The sequence below is a fragment of the Pinus tabuliformis genome, chromosome J (genome assembly GCF_031772625.1).
Source record: "Pinus tabuliformis cultivar Carrire ecotype Pingquan chromosome J, CPIR1, whole genome shotgun sequence".
Taxonomy (NCBI): domain Eukaryota; kingdom Viridiplantae; phylum Streptophyta; class Pinopsida; order Pinales; family Pinaceae; genus Pinus; species Pinus tabuliformis.
Window position 1 is genome coordinate 1209157088 of NC_142295.1, and position 11832 is coordinate 1209168919.

Below are 11832 nucleotides of genomic sequence, written 5' to 3' on the forward strand. Positions count from 1 at the left end.
AAACGCAAAATCTTGTTTTATTATGATGTAAATCAAAAGCGTAAACTCTGACTACATAAGTTTCGTGAGAAACCACTGATGGGAGTTCCCAGTCCCCTTAGATCATAAAGCACCAACTTGTTAGAGGTTGTCAGCGAAAAGACTTATATTTCATACAATTTTCAAACTCAAACCTATTGAAAATCCTTGCAATTATGAATTAAACAATTTCACCATTGTCTTCTATAACCTCCTATGCTTATTTATTTGTCCTTTGCCTCTACAGACTCTCTTTTCTTCTACAAGCACTTTCTCACACTCTCTACACATCACCACACTTATGCAACAATTTGAATTATTTTCTTTCAGGAACAAATGGAATCAATGCACACTCAAACTCACAACATACATGCAGCCTATTGCACAAAACCTTCCTTCTTCTTCCAATATGGTTCACTACATGGATTGAGGAGAGTATGCATTGAATTACATGCAACTCAAGGAAGAGCTTCGGTACACATACAGTACTCAAGAATGCTCTTTCTAAACATCTTGCACAACATGATAATTGTCTTCACAATTTCCTCACCACTCGAGGAGAAGCTTTTGTTAATGAGAGAAATCAACTCCTATAGATCTCCCCTTGATTTCTTAGCATTAAGTTGGAATTTTTTGTTTTAGCTGGTTGTGGTCCTCCGCAACAAACACATTGTTTTTCCCAATTGTCACTTAACATAAATTTGGTGTTTACATTACCAAATTAAAGCCTCAATGCACCCTTAAGTTTTCAACTCTTGGCACATATGACTTGGTGTTGGGATCAACAATTTTGTCGCAGTGGGACATGCTTTGGTGAACTAGTGTCGCTCCCTTAGCTTTTTGGCACTTGGACATTATAATACCAAGGGCCATAACCTTGCTCTACCATGTTGTGCCTAGTTTCCATGTCCGTACCAATCATTGACTGACAGAGTGTGTTGCTATCAACTCACGACATAATTCCCATCAATGCACTTCCATCTAGCATATGTTTTTTACCACGTCACATCCCTATCAACTCATCCATGCCAAGGCTCTCATATAAAACCTCTTGCAGTGGGACGTGAAATTATTTGTCCATAAATTAACATATCTTCATCTCCCTAAAGCTAACAATAACAATTGTTTCTAAAAAAACATATGCAAACCTTTTTACTGAACCTTTGTAGTGTGGTGGCATGTTATGATGTATCATCACATTTCCACGTGTCACTATGTATGTGGTGCCATGTGTCAATTGGATTTGGCCCACTTGACCACTTGAAACTGTTGAAACTACATGCCATGTGTCACTTGCCACATCATTCCACGTCATGCCAAATCATCCACACACTGATGTCACTACCACCTACATGTTGCATCATCCTTGTTATCCAATTAGCTTGTGCCACCTGTCACTTTCCACGTCATATTTTATATGAAAATGTTTCCCCATAACTTATGTTTGTTTCCAAAATCCATTGTTAATTTAAAAATGGCTCGAGTCATGAATTCTTTTCATATTCTAGTGCTTGGAATCTTACCATCCATTGGCTCACATCAATCAAAGCCCCCCGCTCAACTCACGGTACAAAGACTGTCATCCCAAAACTCCTACAACAAGACATGAGTTCCTATATTTGGTAATGGACATATCTTTGTCTCATGGGTCCTATCAATCGTGAGATTTCCGCATCGCCTAAAGCTTCAATCAAAATCTCTATTATACGTTGTCAAATTATGGGGTACTTCTTGGGGAAAATCCATGCCTTTCACCTTCTGTCTACTGAGAGGAACCATGCCATTGTGGAACCTTGCCAAAATTTGACTAAGGATAACTTCTAATCCCTTGGGAGCTTTTAAAGTTGTAATGTACCATTGGAAAGGTCTTTTAGAGTAATATCCAACTATACCCTTTGCAAAAATAATTGATTTGATCCGCAATGAGAAAAATGAATTCAAATTTAAACCCTTGACATCAATGACAACCATCTATCAATCTTCTCAACAACATTTCCATGTTGAGTTTCTTCAACACATTATGATGTCATGCTATCTTTGTCACATTATGACATTCTATCATCGTTATTTGTGAAAAGTGTAAAATTTTGTTAATGGGCATAAATGAACCACTTTTATTTATGTCATTATGCTCTTTCATGATCAATGTGCTAGGGTAGGATTAGTAAATCTATAAACTAAAATATCAATATAACTAATAATGAATATCTATGAAATGGATAATCATGCCTAGCTAAAGTTGACCATGATTAACCATATCAATATAATTAAACAATGAAACATCTATGATATGGTTTACCATGTTAACCATGTTAACTATATTTGACCATTCTATCTGTGTTAACCTTGGTTGAATATGACATTATCTATGGTTGACTATGTTGAGCTAACTATGGTTGACCATGTTTATTAAGTTTAACCATGGATTATAATAATGTTGCATTGCAATGTTCATCATGATAGACTTATAAATTGCTACATTCTCAATGGTTGTGATGAAATGTAATTTCCATCAACATTTGTGTCAAATATAATATTCCTTAATGGTTATGTAGGCTTGTGATCCCCAATTATTATTTCATAGCATTATGTTAATCAATGTTTATGTCCCATTTTTATGATCATCTTCATTGTATTATGCCAAATTGATTTATTCTTCAATGGTTTCCTCATATTGTGACATTTATCATCATCATGTAATGTCAAATTGCTAAATGGTTACTTTGCATCACATTGTTTCCAATTCCTCAAGGGTTAAATCTCATAATTTCTAATTCCTCAATTGTTTCATCACTTTGTGAAATTCATCAAGGGTTATATCATCTTCCAACATTAATTTGGTTTTATGTTTCAATGTGATCTTCTTAAATGGTCATGAGACATCATGATATTCATTTTAGTTTTATTTTGTGTTACTCAATGTTTTTGTCACAATTTTTATGTTCTTGGAGTGTCATGTTAGATTGTGACAATCCTCAATGGTTATTTCATATGGCAATGCTTATCACGGTTAACTTATGTGAACTATGGTTATCTTCAGTTGGCTATGATTCCATATGGACCTGGTTAACAATGGTTGATTATGTTTGACTTTCATCACATCGTGATGTTCAATCAAGGATATGTTTGAAAGTAACATCGATGTTTATTCATCACATTGCAAAGTCAATTTATGTTCATCACATTACAACAATGGTGTTATTTCTATTTAGAGCCATTTAGATGTCCTTTCTTACGACCTATGTTCTCTAGGTAGTGTGTTTCCATGTAGGCCTCCTCAATAGTCCTTTGTTTGAAGAGCATCACTTTCTTTCACAAATGATTATGCATTTCACAGAGATCTCGAGAAGTATGTCTAGGTTATTGGGAGAGATACCAACATTAGCATCATCTTCCTAAATGTTATGGTGTACTCTTACACATTCTATTCTTGCCTCTAGATGGAGTTATGTTAATGGATCCAATAGTTCGCTACATTCCCATTAAGGTAAAACTAAGACTTGATGAGTATTTTAAGAACCTCGCACTTAGCTACCAATGGATCACCCTCCATCCTAGATATTCCCATGTGGCTTTCCCACCAGGTAAGTGCATGGTCCTCTAGTTTTAGTTACAAAAATAAAATTTTATACTCTTCATCTATATAATGAACACTGAAATACACTTCAAATTATTTTAACAAATTATTCATGTTAACAACATCAATCTCACTTTGATATGATTTGATGTCCACTTTTGCTTCCATTTTGAAAAAATATTGTGAAGGAGTGATGGAATTGGAACTTGGTTGCTCTTTCTTAGGCTCTTTGTTTGACTCATTTTTCAAAGTTCACTATCTTCCACTTGCTCATACTATCTAACCTCTAATTCAAGGACATCGACCTACTAAAAAGGTCCAAACTTATTCATTGTAGCCATCACGAGGAGGGTCATTCGTCAAGACATATATATGAATTGATCTTCTAGCCTTAAAAGTATCTATTTTACTACATTTGGAGGGTTGTTATTAATAAACTCATCTTACATGGAAGGGTTTCATGGCTTCCTTCTTAACTGGAATCCTAGATCCTAAAAATTCCACAAATACATCAACAAAGGTAACAACCATGGATATTCCACATGGATAGTTCATCACAATAAATCTTGTATTATCCTAAATTATCTTATTATGTAGGTTTATATAATTTAACTTATATTGACTATCATTAGTTTATTTCTCAAATTTATGAAAATAACTAAAATATAAAAATTAAAGGACAAGCAAATAAACCACACAAATGAACCCAAGATATATCTTAGGAAACTTGAATTAAGAGAAATCCTATCTAGAAGGTGAGATCTATTTTTTAATCTCTTTTATTTAATTATGAAAATGAAAATATAAAGAAAGGGACACTAACTATGGAATTTCCTTTTGAGTAGAATGAATTTCATTTGGAATTGCCTCAAAAGTATCCCACTTTGATATGGCTTGATGTCCACTTTTGTTTCCATTTTGAAAAATGATTGTGAAGGAGTGATGTCACTATGACTTGGTTTCTCTTTCTTAGGCTCTTTGTTTGACTCATTTTTCAAATCTTCATTATCTTCCACTTTCTCATATTATCCAACCTTTGAGTTAGAGCCATTTACCACCTTGAAAGGCCTAAAATTTTTCACTATAGCCACCAAGAGGAGGGTCATGCTTCATGATATATCTATGACTTTCTCTTTCAACCTCAAAAGTACATCTTCTACAAACTCATCTTCCATGGCAAGGTTTCACGATTTCATTTTAAAGCCAATTCCTAAATCTTACAACTTTCCACAAATACCTCAAACAAGACTAGTCTAATACCAATATGTTCTGTAAATTAACATGGAAATTACATTGTACAATTCATCAAATTATATTTTATATTGTATTATTTTAGCTTATTATTTAGGATTATTTTCTTAGATCTTATATTTATTATCATTATCTTCTTACTCAAATTTATGAAAATAACTAAATACAAAAATTAAAGGACAAGCAAATAAACACACCATCCACAAAAATGAACCCAAGATGTATCCTAGGAAACCAAAAATAGGAGAAAACCCATATATAATACAAGTCCTATGCTTTGTTCTCTTTTATTTAATTATGAAAATGTTAATGCAAAGAAAGGGGAACTAACTGAGTTTCCTTTGACATTGTGGTGTAAATGGTTCTTAAAAAATCTTCTTCCTCCTCTATTATGCCCTCAAATACCACTCCTATATGCTCTACTCAACTATGAAACAAGTACCATTAGAGTAATTTTGAGGTATAAAATGGGCCTCCTAAGAAAAATAATAAAATAGTAGTCAATATAAAAAAATACGAGTTATGAATTTTTAAAAGAGAAGAATGAAAACTAATCTTTCTATTGTATTTTTTACTTGTCTCCTTATAGGCTTACTCAAATTTCTAGTATGATAACTTGTTATATGTGAAATTATATTTTGGATCTAATGAGTACCCACTCTACATAATTTTGAGTAGATCAATACAGATATTGGAAATACACAAAAAAAAAAGCATGCTTATTGAAAGAAACACATTGTTTCACATATTTTCATTTTCTCTTGGTGCACATCTACTCAAAAGTATGCACCATGGTACCATTGGATGAAAAAACTAATTACACATCCAACGAGTGTCCACACTTGAAATTTGAGTAAACCTATAAGGATATAACTTTAAAATACAATTAAATAAAGTAGACCTTTTTTTTTCCCTCTTGAATCCTCATCATCATCTTGAATATGATAATTATTTTAAATTTTATTTGGTTAATGCATTTTTCATTTCAAGGCCCATTTTTAACCTCAAAATTCCTCTAATGAATGTTAGGAGAATGAAACCACCTCTCCTCCTAGCTACACAATATTTAACATAATTTGATAACCATGTAGGGTTAGAGATTTTTCATGCCTCAACCCTAAATTAGTGTTAAGGTTTTGTACCTTCTATAATATTATTGAAATTCCACATGTAGTTATCCCTATACATGAGTAATGTGGTTGATGTGGAATTTACTCAATAATATAGTAGTTAACAAAGTAGATCAAATTGTGAGAGGCATAATATTTGCTTATAATCTTTATTGAGGTGATTTTGGTGTAGTTGGAAAGGTATCAATGTGTAGAACAACATGAAGGGCCTGGGAGCTATGATTTCACATTTTTTACCCTAAAAGGAACCATTTGAAGCCTCAAATGGTTATGGAAGGTTTAGAAACCAAGTGTTCATTGTCACCCTCATGAGTATATTTGTCTTCAAAATTTGGCTGTTTCCCTTTCCATTCTCCATTGATTCACTCCCCTCCTTATCCTCATTATTCATCCCTCTCCTCATGGTCCCCCCCCCCCCATACCTTGATTTCATCAAACTTAATTTTGATGGTGCTTCCAAGGGAAACCTTAGTTCAGTTGGATTTGGTTTCATTAATAAATACTTTGTGGGTTAGATCCTCAAAATCCATGCAGGCAACCTTGGTATGAATTCCAACAATGCAATTGACCTTTCAGCACTTATGTATGGTCTCAAATAGCTTCCTAGCATCACTTCTCCTAACTCATTGTGGAAGGAGACTCACATATTATTATCTCCGTGCTCATCAAACTTCAACATTATATATTTCCTTCTTATATTCATCTAGAATATCCAAGTGCTTATACTTTCTCACATCCATCATGATGCCAAAAAACATATGCATAATATTGCCAATGAAGGCATCAAGCTTTTGGACGAATAAATCAATGCATCATGGGACTTTTTCACTAATAATACCTTCATACCTCATGTCTCCATCTTTCCCCAGTGGACTTCACTTCCTAGGATTGAGTATCTACAAGATCGATAGGACAACAATCAAAGGGCGATGATCACCCTCTATAATGTGTGGATACATGTTTCCCTCTATAAAGACCTATGTATGCAATCATTTCCACACTCCATGATGGAAATAATGCGCCATGCACAAGTTCATTCGTTAGTTTGTTCTATCATCAACTATGTACCTTTGGAACTAATGCAGAGGTGAGGTAGAAGCATGTGGCCTATCTAGCCCCTTTAGTATTGGTTTGAGGGGATGTCTTTTGTTTAAACCCAATTTCATGTTGATAAGTCTATTCCACCTGTCCTTTGCTTTTACATCCTTGTCACTCCAGTGATCTAGTCTGTAGGAGTTGGACTCTACTTAATTTCATGCTCCCCTATCCCACTCATTGAGACTACCCTTATATTCATCAAACTTAGGCTGAATTTTTAACGAAGGATGCAACTTAGACCTTTCATTGAGTGGTCTCCGCTATAGCTTGGAAAAGAGTGAAGTTATAAGATATTGAAGCTAAGGTGCAATGTGACTCCATTTCTGTTGAGGAGATGGAGTCCATGGTCCCTGATTTTCTTCCTGACTATGGCACCAATCACACTTATGATAAAAAATATTTCAAAACTATAGAACTTTACTGGAATAAAAAATTGTTGGTGGCGCATACTTTCACTAGGAAAAATATGGAGAAGATGGAGATACATCTGCTTTGACATGGTTGAATGACACAATTGAGTTCTTCTTCCCCTCTACAAATGGCTTGCGAGAAAAAGAAATGGGTTTTTAGCTTCTAAGTTTACTTTTGGCAGTCAGGACAACCCTACTAACATGCCTAGTAGTTCTGCTCCTCCATAGGTTTAATCCAAGTTTTTATGGCTGACCTATATTAAATTTCCCCTTTTGTTATAGATTTTATGCATTCATTAGGTTAAGAGGTGTAGGTGGTCTTTGTTTCAACTACAGGAAGATTAGTCTTTATAGCTATTTATCTAAGTCTATTAAATACATTTTAAATTTTTGGACATCTTGTCTTTCCAATGGGCAAGCTTTTGAGACTTTCACTGTTCAATTTGATAGATAAAATATTATGTCTAAATATGCTTTATATTTATTTAAATTTATGATAATAAAATAATTTATTTTACCAAGGAAAAAATTAATTAATATAATAATCTAAACCAAATTAATTAACATAATTACATTTAAAATTTATTAAAATATATATACTCTACTTCTCTAAATTTAAACTTATGAATTTTTAGAATACAACCCATATTTTTACTATTAAACTCACTCAAATTATGTTAACCGGTTTAATTTGTTATATAAATAAGTTTAAGAAATATATATTTTTCATATAAATAATATATGAAAAAATATGAATAATATTTATATGTTGAAATATTATAATAAATATTATATTGATATAAAGTGATATAAAATTATTATCAAAATTATATATATTATATAAGAAATTTTCGATTGAGATTATTTTGAGTGATTGTAAAAAATGGAATGATCTCCACCCAAATTTAACGACAGAGTATTAACAACATATGCTTAATGTTAACATTTCTATTTCTTATTTGATTTAATTTGATTGCCATAACATCTAAGCAGGTTTCGTACAATGTATGTGGACATTGTAGAGAAATTAATATCAACATGCTCCTTGCAGTGCTTGAGTTGGCTTTATAAATATATTATGGTTTACATAGGATTTTTTTTTAATTGAGATAGAAAAGATGAAAAAGACCATGTTGGTGTTGGTCTTTATGTGAGATATAACATAATTTAAGATAAGTTTGAAGTTAAATTATTTATTAAAATAATTAATTAATATAAATTATATTTAAATTATGAAATTTATGATCATGTAAAGCTAGTATACAAGTAAGAGATTATGATGCATAATTTGATTTAAAAGTTGAAGTATATATTTAATAACAATTTAAATTTGTTTTTTTAAATATGGTACATTGTAATTTGAATATATCTAGTAAAATTATTTTTTTTTCAGAGAGAAAAAATCATCTTAGCTTATATTAAAAGAATATAATGATCTGAATATATAGATATGTTGGAAACAGATTTTCCAAATATACTGAAGAGTATCAGGTATTCTAAATAACTAATTACCAGATACCAAAATATAATATCATATCAATTCAAAAACTTTCAGAATTGTCTTATACCGATCAACACATATTAACAGGCCAAACTGAAAAGATTTACAAGATTGAAACGCTTTCAAAAACAAAACATATCAACAATCCCTGATAAGAGACACATAATTGAGAATCAAGGTCCAAAATCAGCCATTTAGGTCGTGACTTGCCAAAATTCGCAACAGAATAGAGTTCAGAGGCGCCCTTGAATCTTGAAAAATATTAGCATTCCTCCATTTCCACAAGAACCAGCAGACAAGGATAAACAAAGTTCATCGGGATAAACTCTGCTCGCTCCCCCATTTAAATCCATCCTGAACAGAGGAAAAGACCAGGTAAGGAAAACCAAAAGACAAAGAAAGTTCATACCAGATATGGAGAGATGAAGCACATTGGAAGAACATATGAAAATTTGTCTCAGCCACATTCTGGCACATGGCACATCTGCCCGGACCATGCCAACCTTTCTTTTGAAGGACCTCCCAAGTAAGGTTCCTGTTCCTCAAGACCAGCCACGAGAATAAAATCATTTTAAGTGGGCATGCCGCCTTCCATAGTTGAGGAGGAAAGAGCAGGTCGGAATTACACGAGAGGCCTGAAGACATTGAAGCGTATAAATCCTTTACTCGAATAGGCTGAGAAGATCGCGGAAGAGCCCAGACCAGAGCATCCCTGGAGCTCGATCGATGAATCCCCAAGCCGTTTAGGCTCTATAAAATAGAGTGCCAAAGGGGATGCATGGAGAGAGGCAAAAGTAAGTCCTCCCCTTCCTTCCATACAGGAGATGAGTGAGGCCAAGTTTTAATCAGCTTGTCCCACGTGAAAATACCCTTTGAATGAAGGAAGGAAACCAAGCGAGGAGAGAAAGAGGATTCCAAACCATTAACTATGGAGTCGAAACCAATGAGAATGCTTGAGCCTGAGAATATTTTCCATCGTAAATTTTCCATGAAAAAAGGCTGAATTTTCCTGAAGCTTAACTAGATAGCAGAGCCTTTGTTAATGCCCAAAGATTTCCTTCTGTACCAGGACTTCAAACTCCTGCCTTTTAAATATTTCATATTAATAACTTTGCTCCACGGACCCTTACCAAAGATACCTCTATGAAGGGACTTACAAAGAAGGGCTTTCCCGAAAGTCCTCATATCTAAAAGACCCCAGCCCCCTGCCTTCTTTGACTTAGAAATAGAATCCATCTTAACTAAATGAATCTTATTCTGAAAAGCTTTACCTCCCCATAGAAAATTGGCAGCCAACGAGCTCATTTTGTTAATAATAGAAGCAGGAAGGAAATAGAGGTGGGCCCAGTAAATTGCCAATTGAGATAGAACTGCCTGCACTAAAATAAATCTGCCAGCTAAAGAAAGAAATCTTGACTCCCATCCAGAAATTTTTTGTAGAAGCGGTCAATTAACCATTGCCAATCCTGTTTCGAATTGCCTTTTGCCTTCAGGTTGAAACCCAAATATTTGAACCCTTCCTTGATCGAAATCGGGTTGATGCCGATCAGAGCAGCTATCCATTGAACAGTATCCATATTTGACTCATTGTGATACAACGAATATTTTTTCCTGTTGATAACTAATCCAGATGCTATCTGAAACGTATCAAGGATTTCATTAAGGCAATACCAGGTTGCCCTGCAGAGCATGGCAAAAATGAGGACATCATCAACAAAGAGATTGTGTGATAGGAAAGTGTCCTTGCAGATCCTGATCGGCCGACATCTTCGTTCTGAAACAGCTTTGTTGATCTGTAGGCTGAGAGAGTTCATTACAAGATGAATAATAGAGGGGAGAGGGGACAACCCTGACGAAGTCCCCTCTTCGCTAGGAAAAAAGATGATGGAATTCCATTTATAATGACTGAATATTTGACATTTTCCACACACGCCATTATCTAGTTGATGCCTTGAGATCTCAACCCAACTTTTGCCAGCAAGATTCTTAAGAAGCCCCAGTCGACACAATCATACGCTTTTTTCAAATCAATCTTTAGGATAGCCGCATCGATATTGTTTGACAACATTGAGAACAAACATTCCTGAGTCATGGCCACAACATCAAATATGTTCCGGTCTTTTAAAAAAGCTTGTTGATCCCTTGTTATAAAGGAGTTAAGAACTGGCTTCATCCTTTCAGCTATAATTTTTGAAATGATTTTAAACAAAATATTACATAAAGAAATAGGTCTGTAGTCGTGAAAAGAGTCTGATCGATCCTTTTTCGGAATAAGAGCAATCAGCATGGAAGATAAAGCACTGTGAATACTACCTGACATACGGGAGGCCTCCACCATCCTCAGCAAATCCGCTTTAAACATGTCATAGAAGTGTGAGAAGAATTCGATTGGCCACCCATCTGGCCCGGGACTTTTATCCCTTTTGAAAGCTTTGATAGCAGCTTGGAGCTCCTCTTCCGTTACCGGCTTAAAAAAGTTATCATTTGCTGCCTCGTCAAACATCTCTGGCATCAAGTCCACAACCCAGAAGATATCATTAATGTTACCCTGTTGCCTTCTATATTGATTCTGAAAGAACCTTGTTGCTTCTGCAGAGATTTCTTACTGAGAGTAGTGGAAACCTCCATTGCCATCTTCGATCTTCTAGATAGAGTTTTTCCTTCTTCTGGCATTTGAAAAATTATGAAAATACTTCGAATTCCGGTCCCCTTCCTTGAGCCATATGGCTCTGCTCTTGAGTCTCCATGAGGCCTCTTCCTTTAGCAGCAGCATTTGTTTCTTTTTTTCCAGTTTTCTAATATGACTTTTTTGCTCAAAAGTCAGGCAGTCTGGGTTTGCTGAGTTGA